At 37.7% G+C, this 21,203-nt stretch overlaps 1 protein-coding gene and 2 long non-coding RNA genes across 4 annotated transcripts in view; 1 reads left to right on the top strand and 2 right to left on the bottom strand.

The window, feature by feature from the left end:
• PDE7B (phosphodiesterase 7B) overlaps positions 1-21,203 on the top strand; it is a gene marked incomplete at its 3' end in the record, with an annotated part of 632,720 nt that overhangs the window by 451,117 nt on the left and 160,400 nt on the right. The window lies entirely within an intron of this gene.
• Positions 1-21,203, bottom strand: part of LOC309667005 — a 227,365-nt gene that overhangs the window by 167,775 nt on the left and 38,387 nt on the right. The gene's annotated exons all lie outside the window — the stretch shown is intronic.
• LOC309667025 lies at positions 98-11,868 on the bottom strand. The gene is made up of 2 exons (XR_014267487.1): positions 9,894-11,868; positions 98-7,639 (listed from the first exon to the last, which is right to left on the bottom strand). It is a non-coding gene; the product is annotated as an uncharacterized lncRNA (long non-coding RNA).

Raw genomic sequence — 21,203 nt, 5'->3', positions numbered from 1 at the left:
CTCATCTCAAGTGAATCATGAGATAAGAGTTTTATTGTTGTTGTTTTGTTTATTTTGTTTTAAGGGCATACGTTTTGTTTATTTCATGAACTGTGTATTTTCTATGGAAAAGACAGATGGATGGAGGTTCATGACCCAAAAAATAGTAACTAAGCCTGTTGTAAGAAAAATTAATCTCAATCTAAACTAAGATTGGTCTGTCATATTAGTTATCTGCCAGTACTAAGGAAATGTATCCCTTATGTAATCTTGCCTACTTTTAAATAATCGAAGTTCTAGAATAAAGCACTCGGTCTCTCTTTTTTTATATTGGAAATATATGAGTTCACTTTCTTCTAACAAAGATACAAATTAGTTTACTCTCTCTTCTGAAAAATTCAGTTCTGTTTAAACCAACTGATAATCCAACCAACCTAATGGATATCGATTAGACCTTGATAAAATGTGTATGGTTCCAATGACTGACTAAACTTACTAGAATTTGAAATAATGAAGACAGGACAGTATCTGTTTTATCCATCACTGTATTCCTTCTTGTGTTTTGTGGTGCCCGCTACCAGGAGCTCCTCAATAAAAATTTATCGAATTAATGAAAAATTATTTTCAGAGAGCTAGTGATTCAACTGATGAGATATTTAAAAACATATCAATCAAATTCACACTAGAAAGTTGCTTCAATTACAGTGGTCCATGTTGGTTTTTCAAGAACTACCCACTTAGTGCATCATCCAGGGCCTTTTGTTTCTTTCTGTTTTCTTCCTCCTGTTTGCTGTTGCGTTATTGCATGAGCAGCAGATGTTTAATAAGATGTGAAATTCAAATTAGGTTTGAATATTGGTTATGCCTCTTCTAAAAAGTTCAGTTAGTAAGGTTTTAGATTTGGGGGGAAATTTACTAACAGATTCCATTAACAGAAGAAAATTTGCTTCATTGAAATGCTTGTGGGTCAGAAACAAAGGTTATAAAAAGCAAAAGCATGGATAATACAGATTATATAGGGAGTGCATTGTTGCAGACTATGGTTACTGTATGAAAAAGAAATTGAAACCAAAAAATATGCATTTGAATGCCTTGAAGTGAGAGAATAGAACACACATTCTCATTATATGAAGGTAGAAAACTCAGTAAGAAAAATCATTGCCCTGGGAATAGGAACCCTAGGTTTTTATCAAAGTATTGGGTGTCATTTAGCATCCTGGACCCCAGGTAGCTCATCCATAAAATGGGAGACAAGACAAAGTCACAGAAGGTCAGTCTAAAGTAATGGTTCTTAAAGTGTTTTCCTTCAGCATCACTGGAGATTTTGTTAAAAATGCAAATTCTTTGGCCCAACATGGGACCCATTAAATCTGAAACTCTGGAATTGGGGCAGGGTAATCTGTTTCGACATCACTCCTTGTGATTCTGATGCACACTCGCTTTTGAGAACGATGAGCTTTGTGTTCTCTTGGAAACCCATGGTGAGGGCTTTATAGGTATTATAATAATAGATTAAAACAGCTCATAGTTAAGGTAGTATTTTCTGTGGATGCTTTTTAGTCATGCATAACAAATCATTTTCTAAGTGCGATGACAAACAAGAGAATACTAGCTGAAGGCAGAAAGAGAGGGGTTCCAATGATGGGAGTGATCAGGGAGCTATGAGAAAAGAGAGGCTGTGAACTTTCAAGACTTTACAGCCATGCCTTGAATTACCTTCAGCAAGTGTATTCATTTGAAGACCTTCATGAAAATAGATTCTTTTCTCCCCGGTAGCTACAAAATCAAACTGTTTTGTTTCATGTGATTCTTGAGGATTTTTAGTTTGTTTTTATTTTTATTGTTGTTGAATCCACAAAAGAACTTCCTTGCCGAAGAATATGTCAATCAAAATTGTCACTGTAATCCATAGTTTATCCATCCTCATCATTACTGTGATAAAGCAAAGCAAAGATTGAAGGTGGCTGCCTTTGCATTCCTTCCCACTTATGTTAGTCTAGAAATTTTCACCGAAGCAGTCTCTTAAAAAAAATTCCACTTCATAAGTAGTCTGTTTTAGGTGACAACTCCAGTTCATTTTAGATTTCAAATATGTATCATTTATTTGTGCTTCAGTTTATTTTTAGTTTATAATCTCTTTAACTTCAAATTAAGCCTGCATTGTACAATGCCTAACACATAGTCATGGGCAATAAATATTCAGTAGCATTTGTGATAATATAATATTTTAGGTTTTCTCTGTTCTAGCTTTGGAATATCAGAATAAACAGATTGGCTTTTCTTTTTTACTTAATTGTTCCCTGTAGCTAGATTTCGTGAATGCTTTACCATCGGGATAAATGATAACAAATGTAGGAAAATGATGCAAAATATGAGCTACGTATCTGTTCATGTTTCATCTACAGATATTAAAATATTATTTTCCAGTGTTTGATCCATAGAAAGAACACACAAGACACTTCAAAATAACTCTGTTACACAAGTGGGAATATTACCGTCAATGAAATATGAAACTTCAGAGTTTATAAAGTGCTTTCAGGGACGCAAGTTCATGTGTTGCTCCCAGCAGCCCTGTGAAGTAGGCATGGGGTTATTGCCTCTTATTTACTTGACTGGAGAAAAAGAGTCCAGGAAGATTCAGTGGTTTGCCCAACATCACACAATGAGTTATGAAACCAGTTATTGGCCCAGATGCTTGTGTCACCCATGCTCAGTTACCTCATCCATTTTCACTGTGAGCTGAGCTCCTCCCAGCCCCACTCCCCCAAGTCTGGTCAACCTCCACAAAGTTGGGCCAGGTCATATTTCAGTAGGTGGCATAAAAGGAAAGGAGAGAGCTCTCTGATAGGTCGACTCTTGGTTGGAGGGAGATGGAGGCTATCCTGTATCTGACTCTAAAAGTAGACATGGAAAGTCTAGTCTTTGTCAACATCTCAGCCCACCACAGTAACCTTGAAAGTATCACCTATGTCCTCTTTCAGAGGAGTATATCTTCTTGGTCCTAAACTCAGTGATTTTTCAATCCTGACTAACCCTTAGAATCACCTGGGAAGTTTTTTTTTAATTCAGATGCTCTAGCCTCGCCCCCTGTGCATCTAAGATGGGGCACAAACATTGATATTTTTTAAAGCTCCCCAGGTGATGAATGTACAGCCAGGATTGAGATCCACTGATACAGCTGAAATGGAAGCGAGACTGTTATAAACTGGCACAGAAGCCGCCTTTTTTCCTCCTCAAACTAGGTAAAAAGAGCATGTCTGTTGACAGTCCCAACCATTTCTATGTGGAGGCCTTGTATAATTTCCAAACAAGCCAGAAAGTTGTGTCTACCAGGGAATTCCTGTGGGCTATTATTAAAGGGCTTATGGTTAACTGATGGGCTGAATTAATGGTGAGCATTAAGGCAGATTGAACCTCAAAATTCGGGCAGATTAACAAAGTGACCAATGTGGAGGTACAGATTTCAAGTTTAGCTTTGAGTTTCCTATCTCTCACAAGACAAGCACTGGTGGTAATAAAAAGGATGCTTTCTTTCCTTTACCAGTCAAATGTGCATGGACCAGCCCTTATAAAAACTTGGGTCTATCCAGATAGACATAGGAGGAGAGCTATAATTAACTTGAGTAAGCAAAGTAATAAACAGCAGCCTGAAAAACAACTTCTAGAAATCTAAGAGGGACCTAGGGTCTGTCCTTAAACTACCCCTTCCTTTATTAATCCCCTGCACAAGGAAACCCCTAGAAATTTTATCAATAGCTCTTTCCTCTCCCTATATTGGACCTGATTACGTGTACATATGCGTGAGAGAGTCCCATTAAGGAAGCACCTAAGAACAAATAAGTTTACTAAAGTGGATGAGTAGTAAGAAATAATTCATTTCATATAAAAATGAGGAGATGAATGTATCATACAAAGTTACAGTACTAGAGGAAAAAATTAGATGGTACTCCTTAATAGCGTTGAATATACAAATTGCATCTGAAGTTTCTATTTCACCAAAGGTATATTTGACCGCACCCTACCTGGAGTAAGGAGATAGCTAATTACTAATTAACCTTTTGCAGCTAAGCACTTATATAAATGGATTCATAATCAGAAAACCATTGACTCATTCAAAATCAACTGAAATGTCTCCACGATTTATAGAAGACGAACCCACAATACACCAAAAAGAAGCAACTGGAGTAGACTTTCTAAAGTCAAGAACTTGCCTTTATTACATTAGAAAGGGAAAGAGGCTCGTGTTTTTAATTTTATTCAACATGTGCTTCTTGAGGATCCATCATGGTTTTGACATTGCTGAGAGTAAAAAATAACATAGGACCTCCTCATAATAACTACAAAACAGATATTGAATGAGCAGAGAATGCTACACAATATAATAGACATATTATATAAGACAGCAGATATTAAAGTTCTCATTTAAATCTATGCTATTACTGAAAAAGAAATGTGGAATAGAAACAGTGAGTATTGTCAGCAGTTGGAAGGACAGAAAACAAAGCTGGTCAAGAGCCCTAGGGCTCAGTTTCACTCTTTCCTCATTCTAGCAAACTTTTATAAAACAGCGCTTTCATCGGTAGTAAGTATTGGCTGCCCATTACCATCAAATCAAGTCGAGCTTCCTCACCCCAGAATCAAAGATTATTCAGAATTAGACCCATTCATTGTGATTTGTCGTGTGTTCCCCCCGCCCCCCCAACTCTGCAGTTTATAGTCAATGAGACCAAGCCCCTTCACAGCCCCCTCTGCCCTGGCCTTTACCACGCGGCTCCTTCAGGCCTCAGGGTCCTCTGGCCCCTGACTCCACCTCTCAAACGTTAACCCCCCAGCCACACACATGCTTAGACCTACTCAGTTCCTACTTGTCCATCAGAATCCAGCCCCAGACCTGAAGCTTGCTCTAACAGGTCCAAGAAAAGGAAGCAGTGTGTGTCCCTAGAAATGTGCCTGAATCCCAGGATCTTGAAAACATTAAAGATTCTAAAAGAGCTATTTTTTTTAAATATCTTTTTTTTAAATATATTTTTTAAAAATATCTCTTCTGAAAGAGATACAAATACTATTTTTTGTTGGAACCATAGCCAGTAAGAATGCTTCTTGTGATCTAGCTCAGGGGTGACAGTGGGCAAGGAAAGCCATGTGTACAAATGGAAATTTGGTCTTTTCTGAGGAGAACAGAAACGTATTCCCTGCTGTTAGAAAAAGATAGCCATGGCGAACTTCTTAAAGCTGACTAACATACCTACTATCTCTGCCATGTACAGAACAAGGTACCTTCTGTCCTGAGTGGCTGACTGGCCTGAAGCAGATAATCTTACCAGCCCAGTGACACCAGTTCAAAGCCTTGGCCATTATCCATTACATATAAAGGCTTTTTACTATAACATAATTTTAATGAGTTATAAATAAATATTCTAGTTAACATATTTGTCAGCGGAATAATTGGGTATACATGAAAATAAAAATTAGTGGAAAAGGAATTAAAATAAACTTAAAAGTTTGTTTTCTTTAAAAGCCTGTTATATAGGAATTATTTTTTAATTTAATTAATTAACACTTAATTTCTCAGCTTTCTTTAAATAAAGGGACACACACACACACACACACACAGAAAGAGAGAGATCGATTTAAAAAATTGTTCCTCCAAGTTAATTAAATCTCATTTAAAGTTCACCCTTAACTGAGAAAAGCATCTCTACTTGTTGCTGATATATGTTTAGATGTAAGAACCTTTCCCAGAAGACATAGATTCCTTAGTGTCAAATATGCAAACATAAATAAATATGTTGAGAATAATAGCGTAGAATTTTCTAATTTCAAAATCATGACTTTACATTTTGACATGATTATTGGCTCATTTATAAACAAACCTGTCTTTCAAACTGATTTTTCTAGAGTTCTAGATTTACTTATTCAAATAAATCAAGCAATGATACTCGCTCTTATTTAGGTCATAAATATTTTTGAGCAAAAAATTAACCTCACTCAGAAACCCACTGATTCACCAAATGATCCAGCCACCAACTACTTTATATGATATATTTAGATTTCCTTTAAATTATATATTTATATAGACTCCCAAAAGCTAATAGAGAAAGTAATATATTAGTATTCTACCATTACAAAGGACAGGAAAATGACAGAGACAAAAGTGCAGATTTTTATCAATATAGGACAAGGAGGAGTGTTTTGTGACTTTGTTCACTGTTGATTTAACCCATTTAAACAATCTAGCTTTGTTGCAGAGAAGAGACGTGTCCTATCCTCTCTTTAACTCATTCTCTGTCCCATTGTGGAATGCTAAACAGCAGAAATATACCCATTTGACCCCAAATGTAGTCTTTTATCTTTACCTGGTTGTTTTGATCCAATACAGAGAAGAAAAATCCAGCTAGTTACCCTAATTCTTTTCCAGTGTGCACAGCACTTGTATGAGTAAATCTGAAGGGCCCAGAGCAGACTACAGGGAATATATTGTTTGGTGTTCTCCCTCCCTAAGAAATAACAATCCCCACTTAGAGCACAGGGGTGCTGTGAGGGTTAGTCACAATAAATTCCAATTACAGTTCTTTAGAAATATAATACTGTGGCCAAATATTAAGGCTGATAAGAAACACTCAGGCACATCACTCAGGCCCATCTTCCCGGTCCAGAAGGAAGCTGGGAATCATTGTTCACTTCAAGCCTGTGCCTGTATTTCTGAGCTAGACTGTTACTGTTGCTGTTGTTTACTGACTGTGTAATAATTTCAAGAAGCAGAGGAAGTAGTTCATTTGGGAAAGATAACATACGCATTTGTTCTTTTTCTGTAATTACACTACTAAGAATTTATCCTAAGAAAATAATCTAAAATACATAAAAGGTTTTTGTACAGAGATGTTTCAGCAGTGTTATTTATAAGAATCAAAAATTTAATGACAATCTACATGCCTAGGAATAGGAAAGAGATGAATTTAATTATCATAGAAGCATATGTTGAAACATCATGCAGCCATTAAACACTACGTTTGTGAAAAGTTTTAATGACAAAGAGAACTGTTTTCTTACAATGTTAAGTGAAAAAGAACACAAAATGGTATGCATGATATCATGCCAACTATTATATATGCATAATATAAAATATATATTATGCATGTATCAGGATAAGACTAGAAAGAAAACAGGAAATGTTAACAATAGTTGGTGGGCGGGGGATTATACATGATTCTTCCCGTCTTAATATTGTCCTTTTTATTTCCCACTTATTACACGAAGCATTTCTCACATTTTACAAAACGGACAAATACACACACACAGGCACGCAACCACTAGAAATGAAGTCAGAAAACTTATTTTCCAAGTTATCCTACCATTGTAAATTGTATGATGTTAGGAAAATCTCTAATCAATGCTCTATTCATACGCTATGGTAATTTTATCTCATAAGACTATGCTAGAATTAGCTGATATAATGTATTTTGAAATCATTTTAATAAAAAAATCCCATATGATTATATAACAGTATTTCTTGGAGGTAGAGGAAGAGAGCCTTTCATAGTTTTTGCAGGTCAGCCTGTATAGTGAAGACGGTTTGGCCATCATTCCTTCTGCCACAGGTTGGAATTCTGACCATGATGAAGGAAACTGTGAAGACTGTGGTGAGCCTGGTTCCTGTAGACTAAGTAAAAAACTAATGCAAATTAGTTATCTTAATAAATGAAATGTTTCCATTTATTTATATAATGTGATATATATTTTGCATTATTTTTCAACCTTTCCTTAAAATTGACAGCCATAGCTTTAAAACTCCAAAAAGTGATACTAGAACATTACAATTCTCATTCCTTTTCTGTCGCTGATTCAAACAGTGGAAAGAAGGAAAGAAGGAAGTAAGGAAGGGAGGGAGGGAGGAAGGGAGGGTGAAAGGAAGGAAGAAGGGAAGGAAGGGGAGAAAAAGAAAGAAAGAAATAGAAGGAACTCAGAAATATGGGCCCCAAATCTACTACAAGGGAGGTTGGGAAATATAATTTTCCTATATGCTAAGGAAGAGGAAACAGAATGACCTTTTCTTTGCCGCAGACTCCTAGGTGAAGAGGGAAGTAACGACTCTTCGGAACTAGAAAAATCAAAGGATTTTGGCAACTAAGTTGCCAAGGGGTTCAGTCTAGTTTGGGAAAGGAATAGGTAGTGTATATCCTGAGAGATATTTCTGGAAACTTTCACAAACCACCAGGTGACATAAAAACAAAAAGTCACAGAGTTCATAAACAAATCTTTGTTTGCCTTTTGAGGTCAACACTTCCAACAGTCTATACCAGGATTTAGAAACTTCTAACCCATAGGGGCAAGGGTAGGCATTGGACCTAATTCCATTCCTAGACCCTGCCCTTCTTTCAATTCACATTCTAGCTTTTTTCTTATCTCCTAAAAGAAATATTTTAGGCTTAGCCAATAATTTGACAAAGTTAATAAGATTTGAAGTCAGCTTCTGGTTTGTAAGCTGAATCAAAGAGAGTAAGAAGCTGTAAATGGAAAGTAAGGTCAGAAACACAGCAATGAGAAATGGATTCCATAACTGGGAGCATAGGAGGTCAGGGTCAGAAGGTTAGGGGAAAACCATCACAGTCCAAGTTCTAGGGCTAGAACAAGGTCAGGCCAGAGAAACAAGTCTGAGAGGCCAGCCCCTGAAGGCCTGGTGAGGTTGCACATGTGCTCCCAGATTTCCTGCAAGGGAAGTTCATTCACCCAGAATTCTAGTCCATGTCATGTGCTGAATGGACCACTTTCCAGTTGAATTTACATTTCACTCACATCTCAGGCCTAATCACAAACTGGGGTTTGTTTGCTTTACTTTTGCACATGGTTGATGGGGAAAGAAATTCATCCTAATAGTGATTTTTCACTTCTAACAGTAAAAAAAAAAAAAAAAAAATATATATATATATATATATATATAGTTTTTACTTTCCTTTTTCTTCTTTATAGCAGAAATATGTGTAGAATTTGCCCTGAATTCCCAAGCCACTCCATTACAGAGTTGGCTATACTCAGTGACTCCCAATATTTAGTCATCTCCCTTCTCGAGTGAATCTTAAACATGGAGCATCTTTCCTCTCAGAGTAAGACTAACTTTAGGTCACGAAAGGCTCAGTTATCACTATTTATTTGAAACATTACAGGATCTGAATCATATAGAAAAAGTAATGGAAAATATAATTATCATTTCATAATAGATCCTTTATTATTAACAGTCGCTGTGCAGCCTGACCTTGGAATCACTCTTTTGACTGACTGCAGTATCCCTGTGTCCAAATGTGGATCTTGGCCTTTTGAATAATATTCTCCTTTTTCACCCAAACTTGTCTATCTTGGCTAACCAGAGGCTTACTGTGGACGGATCGGAGTTGGGAAGCATTAGGGTGTTTGTATATTTCTAAGTGCCTGAACTAACATGGGACAAGCCGTATGGATAGTGGCTAACTTGGTGAAATAGCCTCAGTTAGGTCTTCATCTCTGATGTTATCCAGGGTTGTTGGGCTTGGATTCATAGGCTGTGTAGGCATCTGTTGTTAGATTTTTGTTTTTAAAAAAAGGAAAAGAAGAAGAAGAGGGAGAAGTTTAAGAGTGTAGCTTTTATTGGATTGGGGGAATTGAAGTTTTTAGGAAATGAGAATGGTTTAGAATATGGTTTATGTGTCTCCCTTGGATAAGACTTTAGCGTCCTTGTTCTGTGTATGCCTGTCTCATGAGATGGCAAATCCAATTCCAAGCCAATGACATATTTGTGACAATTGAAGAAAAGAAAAATAAACTAAGAAAAGCACTCAAGCAACCCCTTCACTTCCCTGATTTACCAGCCTCTCCTTCAACTCAGTACCTTCCACTGGGGGCCCACTCCCTTCCCAGCCCACTGCCCACAGTCACCTTCTCACCTTCTCTTTGCTCAGGAGGAGCCACTGTGAACAAAATGAGGCTTTTGGGGCTCACTTTTTCCTATGACTCACTTTGCACTCTTCTGGTCTGGTTTTGGCCCCATGCACTGTGAACTGTGGCTCCTACACATTATGAACAACGTCTGGAAAATGGGAGAAATCAAGACTCCTTCAGGGACAGACATGCAGACTTAACCTAGAGAGATGAAACCAGACTGGCTTAAGTAACTGCTTACTTTGACCTAACTTACTCATTTTGTGAATATGTCTGTTCACAAATGGTTTCAGAGTTGTGATATGGAAAAGTTAAGGAGTGAGGAATGTGTGTTTAACGTCTTTTCCCTTTTCTTGTGGGTGCTTACGGAGCCACCTTTCAACCATACTGTGGTTTTTCAGCAATTCCATCATTTTAGCTAGGAACTGAAGAAGGGAAGTGTGAAAGTCTATATGCAGAAAGAGCTAGTTAAACATATAAGAAAAAGAAGGCTATAATTCCTTTGGTTAAAGAGAATACTCTGACCAAAAAAACTCTAATATGAAAGTAATTTTCTCCATTTTAATTAGTAGCCAGCTAACATCTGTATTCCGGCATGAACTTTTTTCTAACATTATCTTCACTATGGAGAGTAAAATTAGCCCCATTCTACAGTTAGAAAAATGGAGACACAGAGCATTCAAGGATTTCATCCAGTATAACAAAAGAGCCAGACAAAAGCTAATGACTTACAGATGTAGGATATTTTTCAAAGAAGAAGCACAAATCATGTTATCTTTGATGTAACATGTGTAGAACTAACAAAATGCCTGCCTTTGAGACTTACAATAGTCAGAGGGGGAAAAAAATCTTTTTCATCTTTTTTATTTTAAAATTCCTCTGTGTATGTAGTCATTTCTCTAAGACAAAGCCAAGGTGTTTTTTATGAATAACAAATTTAACTAAATAAATTATGCAACGGTTAAATTAAAATTTCCTTGTAATAAATCTTAAAAGTTTCGTTGACTCTCTTCTTTTATGGGAGAAAAACGCAGGCATGATGGCAATGACCAAGACTAAAGTCTTTCTCTTTCTTCCCAAATCCAGTAGAGAGAAAGAGTTGTTGCACTGGAGAAGTCGCAGCAGTTCTTACCTAGTGCGTCAGACTTACTGTGTGCCAGGTACAGAGGTCTCTGCCTTCAGGTGGTTTTCAGGTCAGAGGTTATAGGTAAGACTGGTGTGCTCTTAGGGGTGAACATGGACGGCCATCCGTGTTGGGGAGCATATGGGAGGCCATCCAACTTGGTCTAAGGATCAGGATACAATTTGTGGAAGAGGTGAGGACCAAACTAATACCTAAAACATGTGTAGGGATGAGCCTGGTGAAGGAGTGTGGGTAATGTTCCAGAAAGGTGGAGCAGGGTGTGAGAAGGCCTGGAGATGAGAGAGCTGGCAGCATATTAGTTAGAATCCAGAGAAATCCAGTGTGACAGGCATGTGGGGAGCAGGAATAACTTACCTATTAGAGTCTCCCTTTTGCACTTTTTGAATACATTAAATTTATGAACACTCAGTAGTGTGCTAGTTAAATAGATAAGACTAATTTTAACTGCTGACACACCATACAAACTTGTGAATAAAAAGAAAAACTAGATATGGATCTGGACAAAGACTTTGAATTAAATGATAGGTTTTCTCTGAGCTTCCTATTATAAACTGGGTTCAAACTCAAGTCCTATAGGACTGGCATTTATGTCATTAATGTCGAATCCCAAAAAATTCAAAGGAATTTTTTTTTAATAAATTTTATTTATTTATTTATTTATTTATGGCTGCATTGGGTGTTTGTTGCTGTGCCTGGGCTTTCTCTAGTTGCAGCGAGCAGGGGCTACCCTTTGTTACGGTACGCAGGCTTCTCATTGCGGTGGCTTCTCTTGTTGCGGAGCACGGGCTCTAGGCGCGTGGGCTTCAGTAGTTGTGGCACGCTGTCTCAGTAGCTGTGGCTCATGGGCTCTAGAGCGCAGGCTCAGTAGTTGTGGCGCACAAGCTTAGTTGCTCCGTGGCATGTGGAATCTTCCCGGACCACGGCTCAAACCCGTGTCCCCTGCGCCACCAGGGAAGCCCAGGATTTTTTCTTAAAAGCTCTGACATTTGCTTTCTATCTTGTCCAGTTAAATTTTATAAAAGTATTTGAGATTATTGTCTTGATTTTGGACAAACTACATATTCATTTTAGGAAACTTGGAATATAGAGGAAACCTATATAGAAGAAAATAAAATTACCCACAACACCACCAATGCTGATAACCATTGTCAGTATTAATTTGCATAGAATATTCATTATATTATTTTCTCAGGTTTTCTATAGAAATATTTCATAATAAGTTTTTTAGCAATTTGGATGTATTCCTTCTTTTTGTGTACACATATACATGTAATATATAGTCCATTTATTTTTAAACCAATTTTAGTTACATAATTTACAAATACATTCTTATTTTGCAGTTTTTTGTAGAACTATATCTAGTGTGTAACTTTCAGCCCAGTTGAAAATAATTCGTAAGCTATAAAGCTGTTGTATTTCAAAGAGCCTCGGGCTCATGCCAGCCTCTATTCATTAGTTTTAAGACACCACTGTGAAATGACGTAGGTGGCAAGTATTATTATCACTGTATTGCAGATGGGGTATCCAAAGCAGACAGCAATTGCATCACCAAGGCAAGGCTAGAAATATACTGGGGTTATTGTGAAAGTAGGTAGACTATAAATTATAGGTGAAATTAAAAGTTGGTGATTTATATTTCTATTCAAAAGCCTCGTCTCTTTGAAATGATAATGCATAAATCATACCGGCCCTCTGTTACTTTTCCATGAATTAAGAACCAAATCTGACCTTGGGGAGTACACATGGGTATCAATGGAAAGTTAAGCCAGTTGCATATGAAGAGTTGCTGCCAGACTCTTGCCTGAAAGCTTAAATGGTGTGTTAGGGCTACAGGGAATGCTAAAAGATTACGTTGAATATGTATGATGAAGTTAAAATACACATAGGTGTGCCCATGTGCAAACATACAGCTACACACACAGAATTTTAAGACCAAAAGTAGCACCAGGGCCCAATTCCACGATATTTTTATTAGTAATCTTTACTTGGGCACAATTTCACTTGAAGCTAGTGGGATTCTTTTTCCTGAGTCAAGCCTGCAGAATCAAGTCTGTTGGGAGTCAGCAAACCACAACAGACGTCATCAGATCTCTGGTGCTTCAGGATATACATACTGATCACTGCAGGGGTCGGGGAAGATTTTTTTTTTTTTTTTGCTTGCACAGGCTTGCACAGTTGTCAGAGGATATAACCCTTGCCTTTCTTTGAAGTGTGAGCTATCAAAAACTAAATAAACCAGATGGAGCTGTTTTCTGACTCAAGGTGACAGAGCAGACCACTGCCTGAATGCTATTTCTTTTTTTTTTTTTTTTAAAGTCCTTCAATCAGTTATTTATTTATTTATTTATTTATGGCTGTGTTGGGTCTTCGTTTCTGTGCGAGGGCTTTCTCCAGTTGCGGCAAGTGGGGGCCACTCTTCATCGCGGTGTGCGGGCCTCTCACTATCGCAGCCTCTCTTGTTGCGGAGCACAGGCTCCAGACCCGCAGGCTCAGTAGTTGTGGCTCACGGGCCTAGTTGCTCCGCGACATGTGGGATCTTCCCAGACCAGGGCTCGAACCCGTGTCCCCTGCATTAGCAGGCAGATTCTCAACCACTGTGCCACCAGGGAAGCCCAATGCTATTTCTTTTTAAAGATGGAAATAAAAAAAAAAATAAAAATAAAAAAAATAAAATAAAATAAAGATGGAAATAGAATTACAAATTTACTACATCGAATTTGCATCTTCCTTTGAAAAGGTGGAGCCCCCAAAAGAAATTTTTCTCAAGTGCCTTTTCTCCTGAGAATAAGTAATAAAATTGAAAATAAGAGAAAGATAGGATGATTGACCACATGGTACATGAAATTAGCAAGAGAATGAGGGGGAAATTGTCAACTATGACAGTGACAAACACTGAGTCGGTGGCATTCAGATAACCCCTATTCTCCTTGTGACCAGATAAATATACATTCTTGATTCCCGGATTCTTTCCATACTTGGTGCAATACTTGAAAAAATTTTTGACCAGGTTTTTGGCATTTTCATCTTTTCTGGGAATACTTCTAAGTGACCTAGGGGAAATTTTCTAAACCAGAGAACAGTTTTGGCAGCAAAAGCAAGCCTCAGTATGTATTATGATTGAAACAAAGTAATTTAGCCTTTTACTCATGTAAGGATCTATGAGAATATCTATGTTAAGCAGAATAAAATGAATTTGATTTCTCTATTTTTAATATGTGGACAGATGCTTTACATTTTATTATTTTAACTCCATAAGAGAAAATGTGATTGATGATTTGCTTATAAACAAGAAGAAATTAACTAGATTATTAATGTCACTGTTGTAATTTACTCTTACAGAATTAAGTTCTCAATTGTACTGTATGTGTTCTGTTTACATGGCTGCTTTCTCTATTATCATGTAAAAGAAAATATAAAACAACCTCTCTGGGCCTTTATTTTTCTCATCTGTACAATGGAGATAATAGGCCCCATTTCAAAGGACTGCGGAGATAATTAGATGATACAATATAAGTAAAATTTCTAACCTGGTGACTGTACACAGTAGATTCTTTCTGATGCATTCCTTACTATCTTCTTGTTATTTTCTATGGCATTTGAAAAAAGTATGTGAGGATTTCAGTGGATTAATTGTGTAAAGTCCAACTGGTAAGGGCACAAAGCCAGTTATGTCTAAAGGAGCTACCATTTATGAGTGCTAACTGCATACCTGGCACATAATAAATGCTCTATAAATGTTAGCTATTATCATACCACACACCTCGTTTTATCCTCACAATAACTCAGAAGAGTGTTTATTTTCATTCTCATTTTCCAGTCGATAAAACTAAGGCTTGGGAGGTAAAGTAACTTGCCCAATGTCACACAGCAGGATTATAACAGAGCCAGAATTTCAACTGAGGTCCTTTCCAGAGCTCCTGGCCTTGCCCTGCACACGCCACACCTACTGAAGTATATGAAGTATTGGGCAGGCAGGCCTTGGGTGAATTCAATCATCTGGAACAGAACAGGGAAATCAGAAGTAAACCAAAATAAAATGAAAGACAAGGTAGCTGGCATTCTCACCTGTGCATTCTAAGAGAAAGTCCCAGTAGCTATCTCTAAGCCTACTTATTCAGAAGCATAATGCGCTTCAAGTATACTTAACCAGCTTGGTTATCTGCTCTCACAGCCTCTAGAAGACTTTTTTTTTTTGATTGAGGTATAATTGATATATGACATTCCACTCAGGTGTACAACATAATGATTCAGTATTTGTATACAGTGAAAATTATCACCACAATGTTTAGTTAACATTTGTCACCATAAAATGTTAAAGATTGTTTTTCTTATAATGAGAGCAACATTTAAATTTGCAATACAATATTATTGACTATAGTAACCATAGTGTACATTACATCCCTATGACATTTTTATTTTATAATGAGAAGTTTATATCTCTAGATCTCCTTCACCTCTAAAAGATTTGAAGCAATAGAATTGAAGGTAGGGACAGGTTTCTACAGCCAATTGCCTTGAAAACAAGAAAAATGACTTCCAAAATCCTGCCAAATGCTGACCCCAAATTTTTAAAAACCATAGTAGCCTGGATCCATTTAGCATAGGAGTCCTTGAAGTAACTGTCATAATAAAGTCATTTAAACGGTTAAATTGTTAGAAGAGAAATGTGTTACACAGTTCATATAAAAAACAAATTCCATCCAAATATTATTCTTTTTAGGTCAGGGACTTAAATAAGAAGTATCAGCAGGAAAAAAAATCACTTAAATACACTTCCTCTGCTGGTAGTATTAGCTAACTAAAGGATTTTGACAAAATTAATTTTTTCATTATTAATCCTGAAAATTTGACCACATAAACTAATTTCTGGCTTGCTGGACTTTATTCCACTGTATATAATTTTTTGAATTGGTTGATCAAAGTTGTACCAAAGGCAATTCTTACATCAGGCAGTATTCAAACATTCACTGACTAGCATGGGAAATGGGTTCTTGCACCATTTAAGAAGGAATTGGCAACTTTTATCATAAAGTATGTTCAGGAAGAAAATGAGCACATTGTCTGGAAACAAGGAAACTCCTAAGAATTCTTACCTTGAGCATTTTTGACTGAACAGGTTCTTTCAACATACTTTGACAACATTAGCTGACAGCCCTGAGAAGTTAGAGACTATGATGTCTGTGGATAAGGTAACAAGGGAAAATTTCAATTAATTAAAATTTTGTTAATTATTAAATTATTAAATAGTAACAGGATTTTTTAAAGCATAGTTGTCTTCCAAGACACACCTCCCCCCTCCCAACCAGAGTCCTTGGGAAACTCATAAATGAGGACCAGACAAAACTTCACCTGAGAGATGGACTGATTTTCCTTTCACCTGTCTCTTTGTTTAGAGCATTACTCTAACACGTTCCCTATTTAGTCTCAGACTCCTATTATATATCCCAATTTTCTGGTAGCTCCAGGCTGATTAGATCAATAGGTGATCACTCTGGGACTACATTCTTCCCCTGAAGACTTTTGGTCCTTATCCTAGGTGGTCTTAGACAGACATGGAAAAATCATACAGTGGACTTAGCACCTGAGCATATGGCCAACCTGACTAAATGTGATCAACCCCTCAGCATCATGAACAATCCTGATCCCAACCCAGTCAAGAAAAAGGAGGCCAACACTTAGCATGTATCTGGACCATCATGATATTTAAAGTCAAATGAAAACCTTTGAACCCTTTAAGCAACGAAGAGAACACGGCGCCCCCTCATCTAAGTAATTCAAAACAAAACAATAAAGAAATCTTCATCACCTTAAAGAAGTCCAGCAAAGTTCTGATGTTTCTTAAGATATTTATTTCCATACTTTAAAAATATATATATCAAAAAACAACTCTTTATTATAAGGAAATTTTGGTGACCCTGCTTCATTAATCCCCTAAATATGGATTTAGCCTATGTATTAACTGATCTTTGTGGCCAAGCACCTCTCACCTTCGGTGATGTATGCCTGGTTCCCCCCCTTCCCCCCAGAGGCCCAGTATTGTCTCATGGCCACCCATCCAGCTTACTCTCTGTTTTTATAAAAATGTAGTCTCCGCTTGTATCCACTTCATGGAGTCAATATGCGTACTACTAAGTGGATTTTTTTTTTTAAATACAATCCTGGAAATAAATACTACAGAAATGCCAAATATTGTTCTTAAAATTGACCGGCTTCTGAGGTTAGTAAATGACTCTCTGGGAATAAATGGTTCAACCCTGTAAGATGAATAAAGTAAAGGACATTCCAGGACTCTGTAACCAACGTTCTTCTGGTAAATTACAGGGTGCCTTGAGAGAATTGCATTGTTTTATATGATTAAGAAATTAATTCCCAGAAAACAAATTTTTAAATTTCACAAAGAGTGAAAATAAGTGACAAAGAAGTCAAGCATCTAGTATAGCTTAGCATCTAGTATAGCTGTCAGGGCTGACATTGACACTTTTATCACCCAGCCACAAGAGGCTCAAAATGGGCACCTCCAAATATGTCTTTTCTCATTTTCCCCCAATGTACTCCATGGTTTGAAATATTTTGTCTATGAAACTGTTTTAATTTGGCAATAATTATTTTGTTTTTCCTTTTCCTTCTTTATTAACTACAATCACTTAGACCTTATGTTCAACAAGGTGTTAACAATTTTATTTCACTGAGCTGATATAACTAAAGTTAAAACTAAAAATTTGACATTTTTGGCAATCTGCATAAGGCAATTTATTTTATTAATATATCAAGGCTAAATGTTTTATTTCTACTAGACATATGTATAATAGGCTTATAAATGTATACATATCTATATATTAAGCCATTTACTATATTGAAATATGTATGATAATATAAGATAGCTTCTAAATATATCAGAAAAATAACTTACAGACCATGATTCTCTATCTTACCATCTCTCTGAGGCAAGAAACTGCTTTCAACTCAGTCTTCTCTTTTCACAGAGGAGAATAAGTCCTAGAGTGATTACTGCCTTCTCCAAAATCAAACAGCCATTAAAAATGGAATTTTCCTTTGTCCATAAAACTTCTGCAACCAATCCCATCTACTTTCTATGGTCTCTAAATAAGCTCTTATTTTAAAAGCAAGGGACTCACAAGAAAATTGTTCCTATCAAATGACTGTCTTTCAGATCACCTCTTATCTCTGCTGTCCCTGGCCATTCCAGGAATAATTATTTGTCCCATAGTATAGCTTACTTTGTATCTATTCCTTCCTCCATTTTACCATTGCATTATAACAATCATACACACTTTGTTCTGCCCCTCCCTCTGGGGTTATGGGCTTTCTGATCTCTTTATCTTCAGCACTTACTGTACTTAGTTCCATAAGTGTTGACTTGGGATGGAAGCAGTTGGACTGAACTGGACAAAATGTTTTGTTTTCTTTTCTTTAAATCCCTTCATATGCCAATAATTCCCAAATTAATATGTAAGGACTGACTTTTCCCCTATACTCTATACTGGGACTATCTACTTGACATTGACTAGGGTATCCAAAAGGCATCCCAGTCTCCCAATATCCAGCTAAATGCTTGATTAGCACCACATCTAAATATAATTCTTCCCATTCCAACAAATAACTAGGATACTAGAACTCAGCCGCCCTCTTTCCCTCACATGCCAATCCATGGGTATATTCTATAGACCTACCTCCAAAATATTTCCTAAAAGCATTTTTCCTTCAGCCTCACCCTAGACAAGCCATTGTTCTTTCTTTCCTGAATTTTATTAGCCTGCTAGCTAATTTCTGCTTCTACTCTTGATCCTATAAAATCCCTTCCCAGCAGAGCTACCAGCATGAGCTTATACAAACTACATTTGATCATGCCACTCTTCTGGAAAACTTCTGACGGTTCATCGTCCCACTTGAAATGACATCCAAGGTCATCTCTCGTCTACACAGCCCAACACTGTCTGCTCAGAGCCTCTCTCACACCACCTTCTCCCTCACTCACTGAATCCCTGTCACCCACTCTTCTTCGTCTCTCGGTCACAGCCAGCTAGTTCTTGCTTTAGGGTCTTTCCCTCGGTTGTTCCTTCTGCCTAAAACCTTCTTCCCCAGATCTCTGCCTGGATGGCTTTTCCTTGTCATTAATTTTCAGCCTGAACATCACTTAGTTCAGGAGACCTCTACTGACCATACAATGAAAATACCCCCTTAGCGTCTATTGATTAATTAAATAATTAATTAATTTTGTTTATGATGGCTCTTATAACGACCGAGTATAGTCTTGTTAATGTATTTGTGTGCGTGCTTATGTGTTTACTTTCTGGCTCTCCTCACTGGAATGTGAAGTCTGACTCGTTGAAAGCTTTGCTTCCTGCCTAGACTAGTGCTGGCTCATAAGGTGCTTCATACATAGTTGTTGCTCAGCGCTGTTCAGTTTATCTACCTGCCTTGGCTGTTGACAAGTGCAAGAGGAATGAAGTCCTGTGCCTCAGAGTCTACCTGAAAACGATTTGTCATCTAGGGTCAAAAGATCTCATCTCTTTTCCATCCTCGAGCACCTACTCAATGTTTCTGTGAAGACTGATTGTTAATGTGTAGTAACCTTTTGTCCCCAGCAGTTGCATCCTTTGGGCCCTGACGTTGATTTTCCTCATCTTGGCTCCTGAAGAGCCAGAGTGATCCCTTTTGTCCCATTGCCCTGACCTTGTGCAGTGATACCCGCAGTGCAGGAGGTGGAAGCCACCGCTTTTCAGGTATCAGAAGGGCTGACCTCCCTGCCCGGCGCCAGCAGCTTGGTGGGGGCTGAGTGCAGAGCCTGTGTGTGCCGCACACAAAATCCTGACCTTTTCCCAGAGTTGGCCTGAGGCCTTGGGTGGGTAGTGATTGAGCTCCTCCTGAGATCAGATTTACTTGTCTCACTAGAGAGTGCTGGCAGAGAGGGTGGGAGAAACTACAAAACACTATTTCTGTTAAGTCTCAGAGGTTACAGGTGGAAACCAGAAAGAGAAAGAAAGGGACAGAGAGAAACAGAGTGGTCTCAGAAAAAAAAAATCAGCTCACTCATCCATTTTACCCCACTGCCAGGAAACCCTGAAACCTTCTTTCTTTCCAACTATTTGCTAATACAGTCCTACACTGTCTGAGTTACCATCAGGCCACTGTGACACTCCTGCTTTTTCCCCAAATTATGGAGCTGTTTTTAGTTGCCCATGAGGCCCCTTGGGGGTACGTGGTCATTCATTCACTGAACAGGTATCTACTACAGTCTGCTCTGATCGATGGTATGGTAGTAATGTCACTCTTGGTCCAGGCTCATCTCTCAGTGCAGAAGATCCCAGAACAGGATATTGCCAGGTCTGACAAGCTCAAAGATATTCTTCAACCCCTAAAGTGGGTGGAACAGAACCCTAAAGAAAAGTTGATGCTTAGAACTATTCCATCTGAATCTTTGATGTAGGACTGAGGCCCCCAAATCTCCTGAGTTGTCCCCTGGTCCCACACCACACTAATCTCACCAACGACCCTTCTCCAGTCTTCAGTGGAGGGGCTGAGGAAAGGACAGTTCAGAGTGGTTCTATAATTACAGCTCCCCAAAGCTCCTTGAACAGAGCACCTTTCCTTCACCATCCTGGTCCCCTGGTGGTGAAGAAGAAAGCCATTCTCTTAGTTTGTTTTAACGCAGTCAGTTTCTACAATCTCTTCCAGAGCGAAAGTCAATTCACACTCTCATAAGAAACCTCTGAGTTCTCTCATTATAGGAACCATCCTATGGCAAAAAAAAAAAAAAAAAAGAAAAGTCTTTTTGAAGTTGCTTTACCTTTTTCAGACCACAGGGATATTGTTTAGAAAATTGGTACTTTAATGCCCTAAATGATGTTCTTAAGGCCTGAAGAGGTAAAGGAGTTTCCCAGAGTGCTTTAATTACCAGCCAGGAGCATGTGTCCTGCAAAGTCCTAAGGGACTGATTTACAGATGACCGTGCCTTACCAAGAAAGATTTGATACTTCAGTAACTACATCCTTTGATGGAAAGTGGGAAATAATGACTTAAAAAAAAATTCTTCTCTAGGAATAATTACATTGTAATGGGTTTCTAGAGAGTTAAAGAGAAACTAGTTCAGTACTCAATGTCTATGGCTGTCTATTTAGACCACACTAGAAAAAAATAATTTTAACCCATG

This window comes from Balaenoptera physalus, assembly GCF_965194825.1.
Source record: "Balaenoptera physalus genome assembly, chromosome: 9".
Taxonomy (NCBI): domain Eukaryota; kingdom Metazoa; phylum Chordata; class Mammalia; order Artiodactyla; family Balaenopteridae; genus Balaenoptera; species Balaenoptera physalus.
The sequence above is the reverse complement of the archived record's forward strand: the minus strand, read 5'-3'. Positions and strand labels throughout refer to the sequence as shown.